The 27,907-nt window shown below is 38.2% G+C and overlaps 1 pseudogene; it reads left to right on the top strand.

Annotated features, from left to right (window-relative positions):
- Nucleotides 1-14: 14 nt before the first annotated feature.
- LOC148106493 (uncharacterized) lies at nt 15-27,907 on the top strand (annotated as a pseudogene).

The following is a 27,907-nucleotide window of genomic DNA, read 5'->3' as shown; positions in this document are numbered from 1 at the left end:
AAGACTCAGAGACTATGATGATCACTGCAAAGACTGACCGTGAAAACATGGAGGTGAGAACACAGACGACGCGACACTGAACACAGCAAGACTGAGGACTAAATACACACATGAGGTGATCAGGGGAAGTGGAGACACATGAGGACACAGCTGACTAGAATGAAACATAATTACAGCACAGGGGAGAGTAAACCTAAATGCAGTGAACAAAGAACACCAGACTCTTTCAAAATAAAACAGGAAACCCAGAGACATGAAGATAAATCATGACATGAACTTAACATAACCACACAGACATGAAACATGACAGGTAGACACACGAATCAGGGAGACTGAGTACAGGGGGAGATGACAGAAACAACTAAGAAATGAAGGACTAAATAGCCACCTAGAAATTAACTAGATCAAAAATGGATACAAAAATACATAAAACTCAAACACTGGGTCACACGACCCAGCCCATGACACCATGTCATACATGTTCCAGCCATGTATTCCAGCCTTAACCCTAACCAGCCCTTTAATGACATTAGATAGTGTTTTCCAAAGCGATTTAAGTAAAATGAACGTACATGTGTAGATTCATTCCAAACAGTTCTCATGTTTCCTCGTTTTTCTGATCTTGTAATATAGGGACGTGTTGAGTGCGCGGAAGTTTAATATACCGACGATTTGTCACCTAGCGTAAAATATTACGCTTTGGGAGTGAGAACGTGTTGATATGCAGCATTCACTGAATCTTACATTAAAAAGATGACAAGGTAATAAAAACGTGAATGTAATGAAAAGAAAAGAAAACTGAATAGTGAACAAATACGGTGAGCAGATGCAGACAGAAGACAAGTGTTTGTTCAATAAGGAGAGATCATTTGGAAGAATTGAACATAGAAACCCAGTATTCACTTAAGCTTCCTGGCGAAGAGAGCCCAGTGACCCATCATACCAAAATGTAATCTCAGTCATTATAAGAATTAGGACAGGGCTCCCCAGAGTCTAGACGCTGGTGGAGGCTAGAGGTTTGGATGGAGCACTGAGTGACGAGGGTGAGGCAGAGAAGGGGAGGAGGCGGGACGCACAAATGAGACAGAGGATGCAGAAGAGCACTGAGGTTTAGAGTATGCAGGATGGAGGCTGACTGCTTTGAAAAAGGCGGGCAAATAGAGCAATGATGTCAGCACTGATTTTGACAGCATGGGAAAGTGGAAGTGATGTAACACCTAGGAGAAAAAAAGTCATTGGATACAGATGTTTTAAGCACTTCCATGATCACAGGTGTATCCAGCCTAAGCACCTGCATGCAGACCGCTTCTACAAAAACTTGTGAGATAATTGGTCATTCTTAGGAGCTCAGTGAATTCCAGCTTGGTACTGTGATAGGATGCCACATGTGCCACAACTCCAGCTGTTCGTGGTTTCATAACAAAGATGCAATTCAGCCATGAAGTGGTAGGCCATGTAAACTCACAGGGTGGCGTTAGCAGATGCTGCAGTGCAGAGTCAATCACTACAAACCCCCAAACTTGTGTGGTCTTCAGATTAGCTCAAGGACACCGCATGGAATAGGTTTCCACGTCCAGTCAGCTGCATCCAAGCCTTGCATCATCAAGTGCAGTCAGAGTGTCAGATGCTGTGGTGTAAATCATGCTGCAACTGGACTCTAGAGCAGTGGAGACATGGTTTCTGGAGTGACAGATCATGTTTCTCTATCTGATGGACAGGTCTGGGTTTGGAGGTTGCCAGGAGAATGCTACTTGTCTGACTGCATTGCGCCAAGTGTAATGTTTGGTGGAGAGGGATTTTGGTGTGGGGTTGATTTTCAAGGTCGCTCCTTAGTTCCAGTAACAGGAAAACTTCATGCTTCAGAATACCAAGACATTTAGGACAATTTGATGCTCCAAACTTTGTGGGAATAGTTTGAGGGTTTGCCTCTTCCTGTTCCAACATGGCTGTGCACCAGTGCACAAAGCAGAATGAGCAAAGCTGCACAGAGTCCAAACCTCAACTGAAAAGATCACCTTTTGGATGAACAAAGGTTGCACTTCTCGTTCAACATCAGTGTCTGACCTCACAAATGCGCTTCATATCAAAAATTCCCATAAACTCTCCTAAACGTCATGGAATGCCTTCCCAGAAAGGTTGAAGCTGTTTTAGCTGTAAAGGGTGGACCGAGATCATACTAAACCTTAAACTTGGGATATCACTTAATTTCATACATGTGTGAAGGCAGATGAGCAAATACTTTTCCAGTATAGTGTACCTCATCTTTCATTTACAGGGATTTCAAAGGGTTCAGCAGTAAAAAGGAATGATAAACATAATCTGCTACTGTTTTCACATTTTTGTTCATCAAAAATACATTTATTAAACTTGACAGTGGCCATTTTACGAGTGTATTAACAGAATAATTGAACAACAAGACCAACACAGTAACATCCATCCATCCATTTTCTTCCACTCATGGTTACCAGCCAGGCAACCATCGTCCTTCACTGTGGTGTGTTGTTCACATTCTTAAGCTGTGTGCAGTTTAAAATCAGATCACTGTTGCTCATGATGGAAAAGTTCAATTATCACCTGACTTCTTTGTTAACAAAGACAGTTCATACTGCTGGCCCCAGGATGCTTTGACCTGTAGTGTTAAAACACTTGATGTGAGTGCGTGATTGACTCAGTCTAACTCTGTGGGTTTGTTGTGGAAAGTGAGTCTCTCGATGTAAGAGAACTGAATGCCATCAGTGGTAGTCGGCTTACTTTAGTAGTTACTGAAAGTGAAGAGAGCCGCAGTGAAGTGGAGATTGATTTTGATTGCAACTGTGCTGTTGCTGGCTTGTTTAAAATGTCATCATATGCATAATTTTTTACATTTTTTAAAAAAAATATCACTCTTCCTTCTTTTCACAGTTCCTTTGAGTTTGCTCTTTTCCAGCACCGTGGCATTCGTGGAGGGTGAGGTTGGAGCACACTCTTTTTGTTCCCCTTCTTAAAATAAAGGTAGGTCACCATCTCATTTTGCCAGTCCAGAGGCGCTGTCACCAACCTCAGTGTGATGTTGCAGACCTCACATGATTCTGGGCCTTCAGAAACATGGGTCAAATCTTGTCTACTCCAATGAAGTCCCTTAGACTTCTCTGCAACTCTGAAAGCATCTCAGAGTTTTGAAGATAATTGGGGAAGAGCAGAGTATTCTATTTGCAAGATGGCTTGATGCAGCATCAACAGCAATTCGGATGCTGAGCACGAGTCTGAAGTCATTTACTATTTCATCCACATTCCTATTGTTACCCATGGCTATTGAACATGCCATGAACTCTCTACCAAGAAGAGACCCAGTGGCAGACCCGGATCATGCCGGGGATGTTGTGTCTCTCAGCTGGCTTGAAAAACCTCACCCTTCACCTGGAATTACAAGAGGTGGTGGTGTTGGAGGAGAGCTGGCCATGTCTGCTTAGACTGCTTTCCTAGTGATCTAAACCAGTAGATCATGCACTTGGCGTAGTCCAGTAGTCTACAGATTAAAAGTTCCACCTTGCCTTTACTTGGTGGAAAACTCTTACTATACTACGTTTGCCATTATCAATTGGTTATCACCCTTAATCAGCTTTTCATCTCATTTTCAGAAACTTGTCTAGGGTTAGGATCAGGTTTTCTTTGAGTTTCTTAACAGATTGTTTTTCTGTTAAATTGTCTGCTTAGCTATTTTTTTTTTAGCTATTTGAAATATCTGTGTGGTAGCAATAAATATCAGCTAAATGCCATAATAAGGTAAACTGATTCATGTGTGAGCTGAAATGAATGGATTAAATGTTGAATTAAGATAGGTGGTGGTGGTACATATGTTAAAAATAGTTAATGACACTGTTTTTTCACAGCTCAGGATGTAGTTTAAATAGTCCAGTAATTATGAGATCAGTGGTTTGATCCCCAGTTCCTCCAACCTGCATGTCCATGTGTAGGAGTGGAACTGCTGATGCTGCTGGTGTGCTGTCAGAAATGGTCCAAGAAAAGGAAAAAACTCAGGGACCAAAATTAACACTGATTCATTTGAAATTTGTCTTTTGAACACATCCAAATTTATCCTCCTCTAATTCCCTTTTATTCCCTTTGGTCATGTAACATATCTGGATAAACATCCTGTGTATTTTCTTCTTTTTTTCTTTTTCTTTCTGTATATTGCTTAGAGTCCACTTCTCACTGTGAATTTTGAAATATTCACCTTTGTCATTTCATCTCCTGCATCTTTCCAACTAGCAGGAGTACAGGAGAATGTGTTCTCAAGAAATAAATCAATCAGTCTCCAGAAGTAGCTGGAGGGAGACACATATCTTTCTTTTCATCTCTTACATCTACTATTCAGCCTCCCACGTCTGCCCAGGCTATAGAAAAGCACCGGCTGACCCAGGTATAATAGAGCATGTCATGGTCATGTCCCAGTCATTGGCCAGGGAGTCATCTAATTAGATATGCTTGATTTTTAAAAAGTGGTTTGCGCAGAAATCTGTTAACAAGAGAAGATGAATATCCTTTGAATCTCCTGTCACCTTTCCCTCCCTGTGAGCTTTGGCAGGCACAGAAAAATCTTTCAATCTGTAGTTTAATCTGACAGCTTCTACACATTGAGTACTGCAAGCAAGTGAACTCTAAAGAGACACGAAGAGTTATATACAATCTGCAGTTTGAATGACAATATTCAACCTGACAAAGTGCACCAATTGGTGAAGTGAGCAAAACTACTTTGTGTTAAAGTTTGACCTCTGAGAATTTTCTATCAGGTCATTTAACATGTTTGCTGTTCAGTTTGAAATATATTCCTTACAAGAGTAAAAAAAGTAAAAAGTAAAATTTATTTATATAGCACATTTCACAGATAAAAATCACAAAGTGCTTTACAATAAGATCAGACATACAAGTTAAAATGAATTAAAAGCCTGTTTGTATAAAAATGTCTTCAGCTGCTTTTTAAAGGAGTCAGTAGAGTCTAGACAGCGTAAAGACAACGGCAGAGAGTTCCACAGCCTAGGTGCCTGAAAAGCCCGATCCCCACGTGTTTTAAACCTAGTATGTGGGACCACCAGTAGCCTCTGACCTGAAGACCTAAGTGCTCGGGATGAAGCATGAGGTTTCAACAGGTCAGAGATATACAAGAGAAACTGTTTTACTCCTGACTTCTTTACTGGACCAGGCTGGATAGAGTCAGTCGTCACGCAGTCAGTGACTGGTTTTAAAAGTCTTCATGCTCCCCAACTGCCAGTGTCTTACTGGGAGAATACAGCACTGAAACCAAAATATAGCCAAGAAAAATGAGAACTGAAAGCTGGAAAGCTAAAGTACGGGCCACAGCTGGGACACATGTGCTGCACTGATTTGAACGAATAGAACTGATGAGTGAAGAGGTGGGTCAGGTAACACCACCGCTGGGAATAGGCGGTCCTGTTCTTTCCTTTTAGGATGCATGACATTTAATTTGATTTGCCTTATGTTGTGTTGTTTTGTCATGTATCGCACACATTTTGGTTATTTTCATGTTCTATTGCTAAAATGTGCACTTTATATTTGGCCCATACTGAATTATAAATTAAACAGACATATCTTTAACAAAGGAAAGAAAAATGATGATGATGAGAGATGAACACTCTTAAAACAATTCATTACTCATTTTCTCTTTTAAAAAATGAATACTCCCCAAAAAGATTAACTGTGCTTCAAATCTGCTACTTTATAAGTCCCGATTTGCTGTTTTGTCCTCAAGACGTTTCTCTCCTCTGGTTATAATCCGTCACTTTTTACAGCTTTCTGTTGTTTTCTTTCTTTGTGTTCTTTCTGCCTGGATTCTCCACACACTGATGAACACTTAAACACCACCCCCACTGTTTGCAGCACGTTCCCTGCCAGTTTGACACCTTGCGATGTTTGTTAGCGTCTCTCCTCCAGGCTTTGTCTGGAAATAGCAATTTATTGTCAATACAAAATGAGGTTAAATAAATGAGAGAATATGCAGATGGCAGAAATTAGCATCATCTTTGTTTTTATGTGTTCATAGATGTTTTCAAGTTGTGTGTTGGTGCATGCATATTGTTACTTCCAAGACTTATCTATGGTAAATCCATGAATACTTACACCAAAAAACGTTGTCAGGTTGATTCCACTTACAACTAAACCTTTGTGCAGTCGTTTTTCTGTAGGTGCTTAACAATGTTAGCAACTGTAACTAGGAGCAAGAAGCCTGTCAAGCATTCAGAAGAGTGTGCATGAACCTGAAAATTCTCAGTCACTGATGACCTTATTTACAGCTGAATCCAACAAAGATCATTTAATCTCCTAATAGGTTTGTCAGGGTTAGGCTACTCCTTATGGAGTTTTCATCTGTATCTGATAACCAGGCTGGAACAGAATACCTGGAGGTGAGTTGATTTTTAAAGCTAACTTTGTCACGGTCGGACGGTCCTTCCGGACGACTCTGCTTGTGTGTATGTTTTCTGTGTGTGTGTTTGCTTCTCCCTCTCTCCCTCCCCGGTCCTCGGGCTGTTTACGGAAGTGCGCGCCGTGGGAGAGGCGTGTCCTGGCGACTGTCGTCAATGGGAGTCCCTCTTCGCTGTTGCCGGCCACCTGCAGCTGATTACCTGACCAGCCGTTGGTAATCATTCCTCCCGGCTAGAAAGAGGTATTTAACCTGGACTCGCGGCGACAGTCGACGTGGGATTATTACTCCGAACTGGTATAGTCCGTGCGAGCAACGTGAGCTTGTTATTCGCCGAGCGTGTGGCTAACAGTTTCCTTTTTCCTCCAGGAGGGGCAAGCGGAGAAGCGAGTTGGGGAGCACACACACTAAGGGAGTTACAACACGGAATGCACTGGGAGCAAGGGACGAGCACGATTGGAAAATTGCACTTTTGAGTGAATTGTTGGACTTGCCTGTCTGTTTCACTGTAAATAAACGCACTGTGTTTCTATGAAGAAGAACCGCGCCTGGGTCCGTCTTTTCCGTGACAAACTTTGACTTTCTGAAACTACTTTTGTTTAGCATGTGACTAAAATGCAACCAAGCCTCACCTTTTAGGGGTTCATTACTGACCTGGTGGATATGAAGAAATCAATTGTTCCAATGGTAAGCAAACTTGAATACACAGACAGGCTGTATACCCATTTACCATGTGAGGTCCAAGGCCTGATGTTTCTGCAGTGATTCTTTGCAGAGCCCATGACGTAACCTACAAGTGGGTCATTACCAGGGACCAAGGAGCCAAGAACATACAGGCACTGATGTAATCTTTAAAAAAAGGGTTTTACTATACCCCAAAAAAGCCAAAATGATTACAAAAATTCAAAATGACAAAAACAAACTATTTTAAGAACCAAGTGGGTCCATAAAAGAGGTTAACAAAACTCTACTCAACAAACTGACCTGCCCAAATGAGAAACTGCTCCAGTTATATAGCAAATGAATAAACCATTGTATACAGTGGTCCCTCGTTTATCGCAGGAGTTACGTTCCAAAAAAAAAACACAGCGATAGGTGAAAGTAGCCAACTTGATTTTTTACAATTATTATAGATGTTTTAAAGCTGTAAAACCCCTCACTGCACACTTTATACACTTTTCTCAGACAGACATGAACATTTTCACACTTTTCTCTCTTGTTTAAACTCTCAAAGTTCAAACCTTCGTAGAAAAATAAGTCCAGTGTTATAGAATGAAACCAACAGCAGCTGCCTAATATGGTGAAAAACGTTTCATTGACATTGTTTTGTTTGTTGGAGAGAAAACTTACAAACATACAGTACTGCACTTCGGAGTCACACTGCTAGCGATCGAAGATTTATGTAAATTTGACAAGCTGAATGCGTTCTGTACTGTACAGGAGAAATTGGACGAGATTGATTAAAAATGGTCTACAGCCAATCAGGACGCAGAACACAATGCGCTGTTTAAAAAAATACAGCATGTAAAATGGCACAAAAAATCTGTGAAACAGCGAGGCCACAAAAAGTGAACCGCTTTATAGCGAGGGACCACTGTACACCAAAGGTGAACATTACAGAGATAACAGCTGACCCCCCCACATGATCACAGTAGATGGTTCAGTCCATTTTATTGGCTTCCGTATTTAATCCAGCTCCACCCTCAGCCTCCTCTTTCACCCAAACCAGGAAGGACAGCCAGGTAACTTGAAAGAACAGAAATATAATTAATGTAGCATATCCCCATATAAAATGACAAACAATGCAAAACAGATTCTATGCCACCACTCGGACTATAGCTCAATTCAATTCAATTCAATTCAATTCAATTCAATTTTATTTATATAGCTCACTGCTTTCACGCATTACAGATAAGCTCAAAGTTTTGAGCTGGTTAAATTATGATCACAGAAGCTTTATATTACCCAAGTACTTCAATTGTGTGGTTGCATGCAGTCATGACACTGATGTTCAGTTCAGTTTTATTTCTATAGTGGCCACTCACAACAACAGTAACCTCAACACACTTTTTATTGTGTGACCCTACAATGATAATTAAATTGCCAGAATTGATCACAACAAGCTTTTCCACTTTTTCTGCATTCCCTTGTGTCCATTCAGCAACCCCCCTCTAGGAATTTGCTGACATTTGTGAGCCCTTATATTGATTATTATTCCTTATACTGACATGAATGTATGTTATTCTCTCTGATTATTTCATGATATGCAGCAAAAAAGCAGCCAGAAATTCACAGAAGGAGCAGCACTGAACAGACCAGAGGTGGCAAAAGTACAGACTTTCTTTACTTAAGTAGAAGTACAGATACCTGGTTTAAAAATACTCCAGTAAAAGTTAAAGTACTGAAACAACTTCTTTCAAGTAAATGTCTGAAATGTACTTAACTTACTTAAGTCTGAAATGTAAGATAGTAAAAAGTAGCCAGTTGTAAACAATTCTACCAACCATTTTGGTACAACAGTAACTGAACATTGTGCTATATTACAGTTTTTCTCCATTGGTTTGGCTCATTTCTTGAAACAGAAATTACATTCTCAAAATAACATGGACAAACCTCCAAACCTCTTGGCAAATGTTCACAACAGAATGGCATTTCTCATTCATTTTATCAAATGGCAAATGCCTTAGTACATGTCTCAATTGTCTCAGTGGATCTTTGCAAATGATTAAGTACAAGTAGCCTACAGTTATACAGTTAGCCCACATGTAGCACATTTTCCAAATGAATAGATCTTGTAGATCTAAACTGATTAGTTGATTCTCAGTCTAATGATCATTCTCTCCAAAACATGTCAGCATGATTTCATTGTATAAGTACTCGCATGCACAACTGTCTGTTCAATTGTCAAAATTGGTCAAGAACATAATACCATGAATACCAAATATGAATTTCTTTGAATATTTGATAAACTGATGACAGTCATTGACAGTCAGGTGAAACTAGGTGTCACACACAGGTGTGTTCCATGATTGTGTGCTGCCAAACACAGATACAGTGGGGCAAAAAAGTATTTAGTCAGCCACCGATTGTGCAAGTTCCCCCACTTAAAATGATGACAGAGGTCAGTAATTTGCACCAGAGGTACACTTCAACTGTGAGAGACAGAATGTGAAAAAAAAATCCATGAATTCACATGGTAGGATTTGTAAAGAATTTATTCGTAAATCAGGGTGGAAAATAAGTATTTGGTCACCTCAAACAAGGAAAATCCCTGGCTCTCACAGACCTGTAACGTCTTATTTTCCACCCTGATTTACGAATAAATTCTTTACAAATCCTACCATGTGAATTCATGGATTTTTTTTTCACATTCTGTCTCTCACAGTTGAAGTGTACCTCTGGTGCAAATTACTGACCTCTGTCATCATTTTAAGTGGGGGAACTTGCACAATCGGTGGCTGACTAAATACTTTTTTGCCCCACTGTATATAGAGCTTGACCAGAGCCAGTCCGATCTCTGAACATGGATAGACAAGGCCAAGCAAACGGACAAGGGGAAGTTCTTCCTCATGGAAGAAGAAGAAGAAGAAGAAGAGGAGGAGGAAGAGGACTGAGAATGCGTGGTGGAGGAATAGGGGGAAGAGGAGCGCGAAGACACTGTGCTGTCCCGAATGAAATTCGGGCCACAATTATAGACCATGTCATAAACCATGGCCTCACATTGTCAGAGGCAGGTCGTCGAGTGCAGCCTAATGTGCCTCGCTCTACAGTCTCCTCCATCATCCAAACCTTTCGCAGGGAAAACAGGTATGTACTCTATGTAATCTACGATGGAATTATATGTTGTATAGGACAGGGCACTGTGCGTGAGGCACAAAATGTATAACTTACTGTAGAGATTTTGTGTGCATCTGCCTACAGTAGTAGGTCTATACTAGCAGGTGGAGAGGACTAGTGGAATGTTTTGATACGAAATATGACAAGAAGTATATTGAACAAATTACTGTAAACTATGGAATTACATAATTTATACAGTTTAGAGTAGTATTCCAGTCACTGTGCAGCGGGAGAATGAGTACAGCGAACACTGAATAAGTCCTTGTTTTTTGATTTTGTGTTCATACAATTTACTACTGTAATGTACATTTTCTTCTTACATATGTATGAAACTTTCTTTTGTGTGTGAATAAAAAATGGTTATCATTTCCTTGGTAGTGTGAGTGCAATCTGTGATGTCAAACCTTGGAGGCTACTCTTTTCTGTTGTATATTGTTGGTCCTCTGCCATAGTGACAAAACATCTAAACATTTTGTATGGCAGTACTCACACAATGCCAAAGGGACGATGCATTTTGGGGGCACTGACTATTCAGATTAGAAAGAAATGTAGTTTTGACACATGAGTGAACTGTTTTAGGGGAGATATGAGCTTTTGCAGGTGGACCATGTTGTTGTGATCAACCATCCAGGTTTATTTTGACAAAAGCACCAAGAATGATGAGAATGTCCGATCTGTGTCGAGAAATGAGCCAAAGCTATTGAGAAGGATCTTTGCCATTTTGGAGACACTGACTGTTTAAATGAGAAAGGGATTTAGATTGAAGCCTGAGTGAACAGTTTTGGAAGAGATATGAGCTTTTGCAGGTGAGCTATAGTGTTGTGCTAAACTGTAAGAGTGTTTTGCCAAATGATCTTAGAGTTTTGAGAATGTAATTTCTGTTTAAAGAAATGAGCCAAACCAATGGAGAAAAACTGTAATATAATAATAAAATAATATTAGTACATGAGAATAATAATATTATTTGAAACTATATTCCAATTCTGTATGTACTCAGCTTGAATTTGTTACAGTGAAAGATAATAAAAAATAATTCTGTTGCCTACGTTGTAGAGGGTGACTTTGCCTCCACAACTAAACAGTGAAATAAAAAGAGTCGGGGTTACAGTGGGATTCAGCAGGTGAGAGAACACTAATATTGGTTGTAGTGGCTCAGCGAGGGGAAAAGAATCACAACTCAACCTTCATTTCTAATGTGAGCTTCAGTAGATTTTCTTAGTGTGCAGGATGTGATCAGCTGACCTGCTGCTCTTTACACAACTTAATTCAACGAGACGTCATCAGATGTTTCACAGCTGTGTTGGCTAATGTCCATCCCCTACACTGTTTATACTGTCTTTATTTAGACCGTATACAGTTGGTATAAAGTTGAAATTCACTGAATGAGTCTGTGCATTATCAGCTTAAATGCAAATGAAACTCTGCTACACTTGTTGTAACCTAACATGAGCATCACAGCCACTGTGTCCCAGCACAGCTTTACTGTGAACTCACCACAGTACTGCAGCTAACTGGTTTATCCTACACAAAACTATCCAATTATAACACAATAAAGTTAGTAATAGCTAATAGCACCTGGACTTTTAGCTTGCAACACATTGTGTGACAAACTGCACACAAACACTTTGTGTGTTGAGTTGGGCTGCGTTTGAAATGACTTGACACTTAAAAAATGTCGTTTCCTTCATGCTTCATCCTCTTCTCTAGTGCTAGCTAGATGCTGAGGACCACAAGCACAACTTATGCACACACGGCCCTCCTTACCGCCGAGCAGTGTTGGTCAAGTTACTTGAAAAAAGTAATCAGTAACTAATTACTGATTACTTCCCCAAAAAAGTAATCCCGCTACTTTACTGATTACTTATTTTCAAAAGTAATTAATTACTTAGTTACTTTTTAAAAACACTATTTACAACCTGAATAGGTGATAAAGTGATAGATCTTTCAGCCCAATTCTACTTTTTCTGCATAATCCATCATACAAAATGTAATCAAATGGAAAAGTCTCTTTTTAAAACTTGTTTGATTAGTTTAAATCTTTTAACTTTATGCATCAAGCAAAAATTTAATAATATGCACCATTCTCCGACTGGAAGAAATTTGTTTTATATTTAAACCTATTTTCTGCACATTCCAGCACATTAAAAAAAAAAAAAAAAAAAAAAATATATATATATATATATATATATATATATATATATATATATATATATATATATTTGTGTGTTAACACTCACTCTTTCAAATAGATGCAAGTAAAACACAGCAGAAAATAAATAAAGTCAAAGACTAGCGGTCCTGTTGCTCTATTTTCACCTGTAAAGCAGGAGTGGGGTAGGCGGAGGTTTACCCTGGTGCAGGTGTGCAGCGGTCAGTGGAAGAATCCACGAGTTTCTCTGTGAATTTCCCATTACGTCGTAGCTACTCGGTGCTTGCTCGGAAGTTTAGGGGTTTTTTTTCGCTGTAAAAAGAACTTTTCTTCCCACGCACAACGGACACTAATGTTTTTGTCACTTTTTATGGAATCAAACTCAAAGTAAGGTCAGTACTTCCACGCTTTAAACGCTGCACGCTCATACTCTCTCCCGCACTCGATATATGATCCATTGTTGATCTGCACACAGCTGTTGTCACGAACGTCGCACTCACTTACGTCACTGTCATGAGACATTCTCGCAAAAAAAATCACGGTTTTAGTAACGCAGTAACACAGCGTTCCTATGGGAAAGTTTTTGCAATAGTAATCCCTTACTTTACTCGTTACTTGAAAAAGTAATTGGATTACAGTAACGCGTTACAAGTAATGCGTTACTGCCCATCTCTGCCGCAGAGTATAAACTATTGATGAACCTAAAGTAATGAGCCTGTTCGAAAAATGTAAGTAGTGTAAAGTACAGATACCTTAAAATTCTGTTTAAGTACAGTAATTAAGTAGTTGTACTTTGTTAATTACCACCTCTGGAACAGACCAATCACAGTAGTTGTGGGCTGCGTTGACATGACATGCAGTTAAGACTCTAGGGGGGCACATGTCACATTTTATGTCCCAGGGCTTCAGATGGGTTAGTGGTTACACTGATTTCTTTATCCTTTGCTTGCAAGAAGACAGATCTTCTTTTTATTTAAAAATGATCTTAAGCAATAATTTTCCAGGCACATCTGCTTCACAGTTCTCTTTTGTTCACTTTTGCATTAAGAAAGAATAAGGTGTCGGAGAAGATAAGTTGTCGTCTATTTATGTACCGACACATAAGTCATTAAAAAGTGGTTGTACACATCAACGCATCATCATGAGGGATTAGAATTCAAGGGATCCTGCATGCTCATTGGCTAGCAACCTGTTAGTCACATGGTAGAGGATACCCTGCTTTATCGTCCTTTTGATGTTGGTGCCATAATTTTACATTTTCTGGCCTTTTTACAGCTTTATTTGAAAGGGTACAGTGAAGAATGACAGGAAAAACATGCAGCAAATGGCCGCGTGTCAGACTCAAACCTAGGCCGGCCGCTCTCAGACATGCAGTTTATGGTCACCTACTCATCCCAGTGGGTGCCATAATTTACAAAATAAACATCATACATTTAATATCACTTTCAACAAGCAGTTGAGACGGTCATTTCATCAGTTGCTAAACTCACAGAGTTATGGGGCCAGTTTTCCTTCAACTTCCACTCTTGTCTATTACAAAGGATGAAGGTTTAAGGCATATTCACATTTAATCCCAGAAGCTACGTCCATTTTTACACACAGTTTCTCATATAAGCACACGTTGGTGATAGAAAGAGCTCCTAATCATCCTAGCTTGCCTAGTTCAATGCTTCGTTATTGTTTTTGTTAAAAGGAACTTTATTATTATTTATAAAGAGTAATTGAAAGTCTCATTTCTATTTTATATATTTCTCATGCATGCATAGTTTTATGGCTGTGTGAATACTTGTGTAAAACAGCAGAAATGACAGTGATTCCAAAAGAAATCTGGTGAGATGCAATATTGCATATTTTTCTTATGTGATTCGTATCCCAAACCTTCACTAACCCTGCCATGCAAAACATAAATAAATTAAAAAATCCTGTGTTTGTGCTGACTATGTACTGCTGCCAGGTTGTGGGGAGCCTCATTCTTATATTGGCAGTGGTATGTCTAATTATTTGACTAGTTCTTTATCCTGCTCAGCTCTGGGTACAATGAGTGGAATTTTTATGTGCATTGATAGATAGATAGATTTTAAAATATTTCTCTGTAAGGAGTGAAATGTGAAGATTTGCACAGCAAAGACACTTACCATTCTCTGAGGAGTACACTCTGACATGTTGCAACTACCACCCTGACCTCCATTCACTGTGCTTTTAGTTGTGTCGTATATCCGCTGCCTGCATCCACCTAAGTTTGAGTTTCAGACTCCGATGTCACTGTAGCCCCTAAAGTCTTTGTGTGTGTGTGTGTGTGTAATGTGTGTGTAATGTAAGTGTATGTGCAAGGGAAAATAGTATGTGTGCACTCAAGCTGTTCAGTGTCTCTATCTAGACTTCATTAGACAGTGATTTCTAATTTGCATCCAATGCTGGCCAGACTGATGCTTCTAGTTAATGTCATCTTGGTCAATTATATTTATATACTTCCTATATTAAAATGGGATATTAAAATCTTTGGTAGCTCTGTGTATGTGTCTGTGTGCACATCTGTGTGTGCAGGTCAGCCATGACCACTGCAAGCTATAATGACTTCTTGCAACAAAACACATTCATCAGGGTGCTGAACTCAAGGCCAATCAGGCGGCTAATGACGCCTGTGGCGTAACAAGGAGCCGAGTAACAGTGACAAACTCGCAGGGCGACTGACCTTGACAACTTTATTCCAGTTGCTACTTTCACATACAGACCTACACATCTTAGTAGACTCTCGCTCAAGGCAGAGAGCTGGTGTCACAGAGACCTCCTCTTGCTACCTGGTTTGTTTCATATCACGGTTGGCCCCCAAAGATCCACTGCTGCTCTGGGTTTGTGTGTCTGCTGGCCCTGCAAGTCTCACATATGCTGATATTTACATCATCTGTAAGGATCAACTAAAGACATTTATACTGGACACTATGGTTAGCTTGCATCTCTAATAGATGATATTATGTTGGAGTGTATAAACATTCCTGATCAAGATAACATTGTTACTTTGTCATTACAACAACATAAATAGAGCAAGAGATTGTTAGTTGGCATGCCACTACGTCATGACCCAAAGGTTTTGTGTTCTTATATAATCGTTGGATAGAAGATTGATACTTTATTGATTCCACAAGGAAATTGTTTGTTACAGCAGCATGGGTAAAAAGAACAGTCTACAAAACAGCAACAACCATGATAAAAACAAAGGAAAGTAAAAATGAAGTTTTTAGAAAGAAATTCAAATTGCATTAACCGGCATCTCTGGCACTGATACTGATCCCCCAGCAGACAACAGCAAAACAGATGGCACTACCGCAGACTGGTAGAAGATCTCTGACATTTTGCTGAATACATTAAAGGACCTGAGCTTCCATAGAAAGTACATTCTGCTCATCCTGTGCTGGGAGGTTAGGGTTAGCATCTGTGTTGGTCCTCCAGTCCAGTCTGTCATTCAGGTAAACGCCCAGGTGCCCATCCACTGTTTCTTCGCCCATGATGTTGATGGGCCTAGTCAAAGCTCTTTCCACACCATCTATTTTGTCTTGCTGGCATTCAGAAGAAGGTGATTTCTTCTGGACCACTCCATGAAGTTCTCATTGGCTCCAACTCCTGCTCACCCTCAATACACCCAACCACTGCAGAGAGCTTCAGGTGGCATGTTTCACTGTTGTACTGGAAATCTGAGGAATGGAGACAGGACTGTGTAGTTTTTGATTTCTGGTTAACTTTGTTGGTTTTATGATGACTTTCAGTTTAGTGATATTATTGTTTTAGGGTTCTGTCTTGATTGTCATCTCCTCAGTCTTTCCATGTTTTGCTATCTATGTCTTTATACTGTAGTAATTCTGTGTTCCTCCAAAACTGGTTTCTTTATGCTTAGCATTTGAGTTTCATGTTTCAAGGTGTACTTCTGTTTTAATTTAGTTTTGTGCCATTAAATTTAGCATTGTAATGGGTAAGTCCAGCAATTGTTGAAAATCCATGCCATTTAGGAAAACAGCACCAACTTTACAGACACCATGCTATTACAGTTTTTCTCCATTGGTTTGGCTCATTTCTTTAAACAGAAATTACATTCTCAAAACTCTAAGATCATTTGGCAAAACACTCTTACAGTTTAGCACAACACTATAGCTCACCTGCAAAAGCTCATATCTCTTCCAAAACTGTTCACTCAGGCTTCAACTCAGTACTTTAACTTTTACTGGAGTATTTTTAAACCAGGTATCTGTACTTCTACTTAAGTAAAGAAAGTCTGTACTTTTGCCACCTCTGGTCTGTTCAGTGCTGCTCCTTCTGTGAATTTCTGGCTACTTTTTTGCTGCATATCATGAAATAATCAGAGAGAATAACATACATTCATGTCAGTATAAGGAATAATAATCAAACAAACAAACAAAAACATTCCAATGATCACATTGTTACGCAAAATTTGATGAGATTTGGTTACCTTAATGCCAAAAGAATAATTCAGGAGACTCATATGTAAGTTGTAGAACTATCTATATGGTTTTACTTGGTACCAGGAAGAAACAGCACAACCACACAGAGCCACAATAATTCTGAGGCTGTCCTTCTAGTATTTGCTTACTTTAGGTCCAATCCAACTTAATTTATAGAGCACTTTGAAAATAACATGGTTGACCAAAGTACTTTCCAAAGAATGATGATAAAAGTTAAAAATAAATAGTAAAACATGAATAAAACAGACAATAAAATATCCAATAAATAAAATTAACAAAATAAAGAAGATTAAAAGTGACAAAAAACTGACTAATACGGATTAGAAGCTGACTGGTGCTACACCTGAACTGCCTTGAAGAAAAGGTGTGTTTTTAAAAGTGATTTAAAAATCTCAAGTGTAGGGGTCAGCCTAATATGGACAACTTATTCCATAATTTGGGGGCCACAACAGCAAAAGCTCGGTCCCCCCAGTGTTTCAGTCTCCACGTGGGGACAGCTAAGAGCGACTAGTCAGTTGATCTGAGAGACCTTTGTGAAGTGTATAGGTGTAGAAGGTCTGACAGGTAAGTAGGAGCCAGGCCATTTAAAACTTTAAAAGCAAATAATAAAATTTTTAAATTAATTCTAAAATGGACAGGCAACCAGTATAAAGAAGCAAGAACAGGGGTAATGTGCTCATGCATGTCCCTGTCTGCAGGCGAGCAGCAGCATTCTGGACCATTTGTAAGCGGGATAGTGAGGCCTGATCAATACCAACAATAATCAAGGCGAGTGGTCACAAATGCATGTAAAACTCTCTCAAAAAGTCACAAAAAGAGATGAAAGGTTTGACTGACTCAGCTGAAAAAAGCTATTTCTCACCACTAGGTGCTTGGTTGTAGGTAGAGAGAAGAAAAAAAGCAACATACACAGTGCAATGGTGTTCTTTATGCTGGGGACGTGCAAGGAAGCCTTCACAGACTTGTATTCAGAATGTGATTAGTGACTCAGCATACCTGCCAATAAAAGCAGCCATCGCTATCATTATACTGTTTAATTAAAAGTGGTCATCTAAATGAACCCAAGTACAAAAAAAAAAGATGAAATGTTTACAATAAATTCATTTCATTTGCATGCCCAGTAAATATTATATATATTTTGCAATCAAATCCTGAATACATAGAATGATTGTCTGAATACATGAATATATGGAATGAAACTTGAATACATAGAATGTAACTAGAATATATGGAATGAAACTTGAATACATAGAATGAAACTTGAATGAATAAAATTAAACTTGAATATATGGAATGAAATTTGAATGCATAGAATGAAACGAGAATATATGGAATGAAAGTTGAATACATATAATGAAACTTGAATATATGGAATGAAACTTGAATACATAGAATGAAACTTGAATATACAGAATGAAACTAGAATATATAGAATGAAACCTGAAAATATAGAAGGAAACCTGAATATGTAGAATAATCTTCTGAATATATAGAATGAAACTTGAATACATAGAATGAACTTCTGAATATCTATAATGAAAATTGAATATATGGAATGAAACTTCAATATATAGAATGAAAATTGAATACATGGAAGGAAACTTGAATATATGGAATGAATCTTGAATACATAGAATGAAAATTGAATGAATAAAATGAAACTTGAATATATGGAGTGACACTTGAATGCATAGAACGAAACTTGAATACATAGAATGAAACTTGAATATATGGAATGAAACTTGAATGCATAGAATGAAACTAGAATATATGGAATGTAACTTGAATGCATAGAATAAAACTAGAATATATGGAATGAAACTTGAATACATAGAATGAAACTAGAATATATGGAATGAAACATGAATGCATAGAATGAAACTAGAATATATGGAATGTAACTTGAATACATAGAATGAAACTAGAATATATGGAATGAAACTTGAATACATAGAATGAAACTTGGATGAATAAAATTAAACTTGAATACACAGAATGAATCTTGAATACATGGAATGAAACTTGAATACATACAAGGAAACTTGAATAAATAAAATGAAACTTGAATATATGGAAGGCACCTTGAATATATGGAATGAAACTAGAATATATAGAATGAAACTTGAATACATAGAATGAAACTTCAATATATGGAATGAAACTTCAATATATGGAATGAAACTTCAATACAAAGAATGAAACTTAAATACATAGAATGAAGTTTCAATATAGGGAATGAAACTTCAATATATGGAATGAAACTTGAATGCATAGAATGAAACTTGAATATATGGAATGAAACTTGAATACAAAGAATGAAATTTGAATACACAGAATGAAGCTTGAATACATGGAATGAAACTTGAATATATGGAATGAATCTTGAATACATGGAATGAAACTTGAACATATGGAATGAAAATTGAATATGTAGAATGAAACTTGAATATATGGAATGAATCTTGAATACATGGAATGAAACTTGAATATATGGAATGAAACTTGAATACATAGAATGAAATTTGAATACACAGAATGAAGCTTGAATACATGGAATGAAACTTGAATATATGGAATGAATCTTGAATACATGGAATGAAACTTGAACATATGGAATGAAAATTGAATATGTAGAATGAAACTTAAATACATGGAATGAAAGTTGAACATATGGAATGAAACTTGAACATGTAGAATGAAACTTGAACACACGGAATGAAACTTGACTACATGGAATGAAACTTGACTACATGGAATGAAACTTGAATACACAGAATGAAACTAGAATATATAGAATGAAACTTGAATACATAGAATGAACGTCTGAAAATCCATAATGAAAATTGAATATATGGAATGAAACTTCAATATATAGAATGAAAATTGAATACATGAAATGAAACTTGAATATATGGAATGAATCTTGAATACATGGAATGAAAGTTGAACATATGGAATGAAAATTGAAAATCTAGAATGAAACTTGAATACATGGAATGAAACTTGAATACATGGAATGAAACTTGAATACACAGAATGAAACTAGAATACACAGAATGAAACTAGAATATATAGAATGAAACTTGAACACACAGAATGAAACTTGAATACATGGAATGAAACTTGAATACATGGAATGAAACTTCAATATATAGGATGAAAATTGAATATATGCAATGAAACTTCAATAGACTGAATAAAACTTGAATATATGGAATGAAACTTGAATATATGGAATGAAACTTCAATATATAGAATCAAACTTGAATACATAGAACGAAACTTGAATATATGGAATGAATCTTGAATACATGGAATGAATCTTGAACATATTGAATGAAAATTGAATATATAGAATGAAACTTGAATATATGGAATGAAACTTGAATATATGAAATGAAACTTGAATACATAGAATGAAACTTGAATACATGGAACGATCTTCTGAATATATGGAATGACACTTGACGTCACGGGGGTACTTGTGCCATCTAGTGTTTTCCTTGTTTGTAGCTGCGAGGAATGGCAGTATGAGCCAGTCCACACGGAATCTTGTTGCTCAAATTCTAAGTAATGAGGAGCTAATTAACACCCTAGCAAATGCATGTTCTGGCCAACCTAATATTAGTAGTAGTATACCGCATCGTACTACTGATGAAGAAATTTATTCACTGTTTTATTGTGGAAGACCAAATGCAGTGAACCTCACTGGTCATATAGCCCCTGGTTATCCAGCTAGGCGTCAAGGCGTAACAAAAACGCTTGGCTTTTTGAAAATGGACATATAAAATCTGCACTGGAGTTTAGCTGTGACTGGGACTCAAAGTAATGCAGACAATAAGGACTGCCTTCCAGCCAGTTGTGGAAGGATGCAGGTAAGCTTTAGATCCCTTTTCATAAAAAGATTTGTTTTTGTTACTTAGATTATTAAAGGTCAACTTTGGGTATTTCCAAAAAGGATCTGGGAGCACTGATCAGATGACTGGATTGATATCTTTTAGAGTTAACAAAAATGAAACCTTTTAATGTACTGTATAGTAGTCTGTTAGCCTTAACAAAACTTTCATATACACTGTTTTCTTCTTCTCTAGGCTACAGATTTTGCTGGCATGCCACACCAAACTAGTTAAGCCATCACTAACTTCCAAACAGACTTTGAATGGAGACCTTCAAAGGTTAAACTATTGTTCTTTGTGTTGTCACAGTTGAAATTTCTAAAGAAGTTACCTCAGCCATTCCCATTGTTAACACACAGTCCATGTCTGTTGATGATGAGGTCATCTGGTGCGTTGCTACTCAAGATGTTTGTACTGTTGAATCTTCCATCTCTGCTGACGCCCTCAAAATGTCCACCAATCCTTCTGTCATTGCTACTGATGAGGATAAGCCTTACTCCAGTGGAACATCTGCCACTGTCAGTGACAGCACACCTGGCTTATCAGTGGGTTCTTCTGCCAGTGTTACTGGTGACACACGTGTCTTGTCTAGTAACACCTCCAGTGTGTCCAAAGGACCTACCCAGCCAAGTTTATCCAGCACATCGTACAAGTATGTGTTTTGTACATGTTTGTATCTTTTAATCTTTTGAGCTATATTGTGCAAAAGTCATGAGCCACCCCTCCTTTCTTTGTATTTTGCTGGAAAAAAAGGAAATAAGTGCATTGATTTACTGCAGTCTACAAAATGATGTCTACAGACATGGAAGCACAGTATATTAAGGTAGAACAAAACTTGTAGAATTTTAATGAGCTTAAAATTCAAAATGTGATATGAGCTACTTTAGTCTTCAACACAGCTTGAACTCTCTTAAACAACCTTTCCTGATGGCGATGTCTTCTTTTTATTGAATTTCTTTAAGCATGGTTCAGGAAAAGTTTTCCAGGCTTTTTGTTCTGTTCTCTGTCAAGATGATCCCACACAACTTTAATAATGCTGAGGCCAATAAATAATTTACAAAACATTCTGGCTTTGCAGTACATATCTTGGCCTGTTTGAGGAAGAATACCTGTCAGATGACCCCGACCTCCAAGAAGCCATTTCAACGTCTTTAGAGTCAAGTGCAAGTGAAAAGTCAGTACAACAAAAACTTTTACTTGTCACCTTGTTAAAAGGTCAACATATTAACCATTATTTGATGTTTGTTGCAGAAAAGGAGTCACCTGCTGTCTAGTTTTGGATTAGTTTGAATAAGCAAACTACAACCTGCGATTTCTGTTGTCATTTGAAGATTACCAAGGCTATCAGATTAATTATATTTTATTTGATATATGTTTTGGTTTATGTTTACTTTTTTGAATGGAGGTTGGTTGTCAGTGTGGGATCTTGTTTTTTTCATGTTCTACTTGTATTTATGTAGTGTATTTATACTATTTATAAATACTAGTGTATTTATGACAAGATAAAAATTTAAACTTATCTTTTTTCCATTATCACAAATATTCTTGATTTGTATCTCTTTTTTGTTAAATATCAATTACAGTCTTAAGGATGGTACATCATTATTCTGTTTGTGGGTTGTTCCCATTGAGTACGTTTGAGCCACTGGTACGGAAGCTGCTCTGCCAGCAGCCGTAAATCACTACAGAGGGTGGTGAAGGCAGCAGAGCACATCACTGGCACGAGGCTTCCTGCCATTCAGGACATTTACCTACAGCGATGCCTCCGTAAAGCACACAGCATCATCAAGTACCACAGCCACCCAGCACATCAGCTGTTCTCCTTGTTACCATCTGGCAGACGTTACAGGAGTCTGTCTGCTCGGACTACAAGACTTAAAAACAGTTTTTACCACCAAGCCATACGACACCTCAACCACAACACTTAAACGCACGATCTGATATCCTCGTGTTGGTGTTGTTCCCAGATCATCATACTAAAGGTTGTTCCAGGATCAACATTGCAAGTGACCAATCAGAATGTTGTGATGTCATACTTTTGCGACTTCGGGAAAAACCGGCGTAAAACAAAAAACTGTACTTAAGCTGCGAGAAACCGCCTTTGTCCGCCGATCAACGGACCCTAACCCTAACCCTAACCCTTTAATAAACGCTAAGCAGAATTGATATTGTCCTTGCAACATTGGAATTTCATAAATGCACGAATGGGTTGGTGCACAAAAGAATAACGTCACAATAATGTGATTGGTCACTTGCAATGTTGAACCTGGAACAACATTTTCATGATGATCTGGGAACAACACCAACACGACGATATCAGATCATCCCACTTAAACACACACAACACAGCACTCAGAAGCTAACCTGCAGCTTCACAAGTACTCTGTTTACAGTTTTTTACAGCCGCTAGGACACATTTCTCAATACTTAGATCACTTTTGCAAAACTCTTCACAGAATTCTCCTAACTGACCTTCAGCTTAGCAAAGCAGTTCATTTCACATTCAAAATGCACTACAACTACCAAAACACTTTATTCAGGTCTCAAATAAACTCATTCTTCCAGAACACTAGCAAAGGTTGACAGCCAACAAACACACTTTGTCACCCACAAAACAATGACCTAAAAAACACTAACAACATGTAGCATTACACAGTGTTTTCTTGTGTAAAACAAGGACACATCTCTGTTTATAATTTCAATATATGTTGCTGGAATGAATCAGACATCATGCAGAATTCGTTAATATTTGTTTATGTATTTTTATTTTTTTGCACTAAGTAATCCCAAAATACAAGAATTTGTATACACACCATCCACTGATACACATACAATAGTAATGCTAATCTACTCGGTGTTCTCCATTTGGCCACAGGTTCTCATCCACATCACATCTTATGTCATCTAGGGCAATACACCTAGGAAAGAATCTTCTGGCATGCCTGATCCATCCCTGGCAATCTTCTGCTGATATCTCCAGGCATCCAGCATTCATTGCATCCAGGAGGGACATTTGATCATGTGGATGATGGTCGTAAACCTTCCACCGCCATGAGGAAAAGAATTCCTCTATGGGGTTGAGGAATGGAGAGTAAGGTGGGAGGAAAAGAGACTCCATTCTGGGATGGGCTGCAAACCACTCGGTGACTGCACGGGAGTGATGAAATGCCACATTGTCCCATACAATTATAAATGTTGGCTGATTCCTTCTCTCCGCATCCCTTTCCTCACCTAGCACAACCCTTCCATAGAGATCATGCAGGAACGCAAGGAGCCGTTCAGTGTTGTATGGCCCAATTAGTGGTCTGTGTAACAGCAGTCCATCAGTGGATATTGCTGCGCACATTGTGATGTTGGCACCCCTCTGGCCCGGGACATTCACTGTGGCTCTCTTCCCAATCACATTCCTCCCTCGTCGCCGTGCTTTGGCCAAGTTGAAACCTGCCTCATCCACAAAGATGAAAATGTGGTGTGTTTGCCTGCCTTCAATCTCCATGACTCTCTAACATAAATCCACAAGGCAACATAAGCTGTTACAGTAGTAAATTTGTAAAAATTGTCTTTGTGTGTGTTTGGTTTTGTTCAAAAACAGATCTGTATTTTATTGTGATCTTACCTGGACATACTGGTTCCTGAGTTGCTTGACATGTTCAGAGTTCCTCTCAAAAGGCACAGTGTACAACTGTTTCATCCTGACCTGATATTTTTTCAGGACTCTAGAAATTGTTGTTATGCTTACACTGTGAATATTTGCGAAAGTAACGTTGTTTGCCAAGACTCTGTGTCTAATTTCAGTGAGTTTTATCCCATTGTTTCTGATGACCATATCAACAATGGCAGTTTCCTGCACATCAGTGAAAATCTCTCCCTCCTGTGTGAGGTAACCGTTGAGTCCTAAGCAGAAATGCAACAACAATTACACAAAAGCTTATTTACTTCTGAAATGTGCAAATGCCCTTGCAGAATACAAGTTACCTGTTGGTTTGCTGGAAAACTCTAACAATAGATGCCACTGTCGAGCATTGCAGATTTGGCTGCACTCTCTGACCAGCCTCTCTCATTGAGTGACCATGATTTACTACATGATCAATTACAGTAGCTCTGATCTCATCTGAGACTACAGCTCTTGATCTTCCTCTTATTCTTCTTCCACCACGCATACGTATTCCTCGCCCCCTCCCAGCCTCTCTTCTTCCTCTTTCAGCCACTTCTCCATTTCCGGCTGGGTCCATGTTTACATCACAAAACAAACCTATTCAGCAGTTGTCTCCTTTTGTAATGAAATTGAAGGAGTAACACCTGTGTAGATGTTCATCTACAATGAGAATCAGCTGTGGCTGGTTAAACTGCATTTTTAGATTTAAAATATGTTTCAATAAAATATTGCTGTTGGATTTTGCTGTCTTATTCAATTTTGCATTATGTTATTGTTTTGACCATAAGTTTAACAGTTTTGAAAACAGTATGTAAGCACATGCAAAATGTCCTGTACGTACAAAGATTTTTGGCAGTTGTTGTGTCTGAGTGAGAGAATAATTCATGAAATTTGAGAGATGTAGTCATTGAATGCATTTTGTGCCAAAACAATGATAACTGATCCTCAGTTTAGCCCACACAGACTTCTGTTGTGCTCACTGTGTGAGGAGTTTTGCAAAAGTGAGCTAAGTATTGAGAAATGTGTCCTAGCGTCTGTAAAAAACTGTAATCTGCACTGGTCACTTCACTTTATTGTTATTCATATTTATATTTAAAAGTGCAATACTGTAATTTTCTGCTGCTCATTCCTGTGCAATATCCCATCTGCCCTCCCGTCATATTTCTTTTCAAGATTTTCTTATTTAATCACTAGTGTACATATATTTATATTTATAGATACATATATATTTAGTCATCTTTTCTCTTTTACCATGTCTCTCTAATATTTTGCTCCTTACTATTTTTCTATTTTTCATTTTATTATATTTTATTTTATGTGTGTGTGTGTGTGTGTGTGTGTGTGTGTGTGTGTGTGTGTGTGTGTGTCGTGTGTGTGTTTCTGTCAGGAGTGTCGTGTGTGGAGGCGAGGAAGTGACCATAACGCAGGACTCGTGGATAGTGAAGAACTGATGATGGTTTATTATGAATCGTGGATGAACAGGGCAGGAACAAAGGACTGACTGGCTGGCTGACTGGCTGGCTGGCTGGCTGGCTGACTGACTGACTGAACTGAACATACATACGGAGAGACGACATTAACATCAATGACACGACAGTGAATGAGTGGAAACAGAGGACTTAAATACACAGACTGATGAGGATGATAATGAGAGACCGCTGAGTACACAGCTGAACATAATCTGGCTAATAACACAAGAGACAAGCTGACACAGGAAAAGCAGGAAGTGAGAACATTGATGTGGCAACATAACCTAAATGTGACAAAACTGAAAACACTGGGTCACCGACCCAGGAACCCTGACAGTTTCAGTGACGTCCAGAGCTTAGAGAGAATCTTGGAGCAGATTGTTACTTATTATTATTGAGTAAATAATGACAGCACTGCACGCTTCAACATCATAAGGCCAAATGTGTGTGATGGAGCATCCAGAGCCACAGGCACATGGGCAGATCCAATTTTTCACCAGAGAAAAAAATAGTTGTGAAGTTTACTGATGACTATGGAATATCTGAGGGTGCTGTTGACAATGGAGGACCTACTCGGGAGTTCTTCAACTTTGCCTCTGTGAAGTCAAGGACAAACTTGGCATCTTTGAAGGTCCACCCAATGCTAAAGTTCTTACATGCAACTCTAAAGGTACTTATGATTTAATTAGTTGTTGCCATTTGATTTATTTTACATCAATACATTATACAAATTAAAGCTTAATTTTAAAAAATATACACGTTTCACTTTTGCTTTAATCTTTTGGTAATTTAATGTATCTGTACACCAGTAGTCTTAGTCAGAATCTCATTTTCATTTTGTATTTTTCTATCTTATAGTTGAAAATGGTGTCTCTTTGGAAGATATTCTTGTTTTCTGCACTGGATGTGACATCATACCAGCCAGTGGCCAATACCTGGACAATTGGATTTTGCAATAAGGAATTCACCAGGATTTGGAAGAGCATGATGTGTTTTCTCAAGGATTGTTGACATGATGAGGATTTGGGTGTTTCTTTTTTCTATTTTGCATATGCATTTTTTATTTTCTTGTTTTTTTGTTAATGTTATCATCATACAATCATATGTAACATATACTGTAACATTTTGCACTATGACAATTATGGTTTGTCATGAAAGAAAAGTATAGTCTAAACACTTTATTTGTCTACTTTTATGATTTAAATGGCACAAGTGAATATGAAGATAAAACCAGTCTTTTTAGCATACTAAGGTTTACCTAAATAATAGCCTTTCAGTATCATGATATTTCACAATTTTTAGTGTCTGGCACTGAAATACATTTTTTAATTAACATAAACAAATTTATTAATAACTTAACTGAAGCATGTGGCATGCTGTTAAAAAAAACCTTCTAATCTGTGATTTCCATCGTCACTCAAGAGGTCGATCTGCCTCACAGCCGTCAACTGCTGGTGATGGTAAGAACGATGTTATTCCAACAGTCCACAGCTGCAGCAGCTTACATCACAGCTTAAGGACCATTGTCCTTAAGCTGTGATGGTTCCACTGATTTACAAATTCATCCACAGATCTGTTCATTCTTGGAAGATATACATGGTGAAGAGCCGTAATATGACATGGGGTCAGTGCTATCTAAAATCCCAACATTTTCCATAAAGAGGAAAAGGTCTTTGAAGTATGCTGACACAACTCTGTTTAGTTCAACCCAAAATCTTTCAATTCTTTGATTTTGCACACTTCTTCCAACCATAAAGCTTCCTCTGTTTTGAACTTGATGTTCAATCATAAACCATGCAATATCAATATTCTCACTGCCAGCATCACTCCTGACACGTTGTGGGAGGCCAAAAAGATCAACGGCACTCTGGAAAAGTTGCATAGCAGTTGATGCTCTGTTATCTGTGCAGCATCTCATGTAGGTAATGCAGTGACTATAGCCGTCAACTCCTCCATGAAACACAAACCCCCAAGGATTGAACTTGTGGTTTGTGTCAATCCGGTCGTTAAGTGA

The sequence above is a fragment of the Neolamprologus brichardi genome, chromosome 1 (genome assembly GCF_056152115.1).
Source record: "Neolamprologus brichardi isolate AB-2024 chromosome 1, ASM5615211v1, whole genome shotgun sequence".
NCBI lineage: Eukaryota > Metazoa > Chordata > Actinopteri > Cichliformes > Cichlidae > Neolamprologus > Neolamprologus brichardi.
The sequence above is the reverse complement of the archived record's forward strand: the minus strand, read 5'-3'. Positions and strand labels throughout refer to the sequence as shown.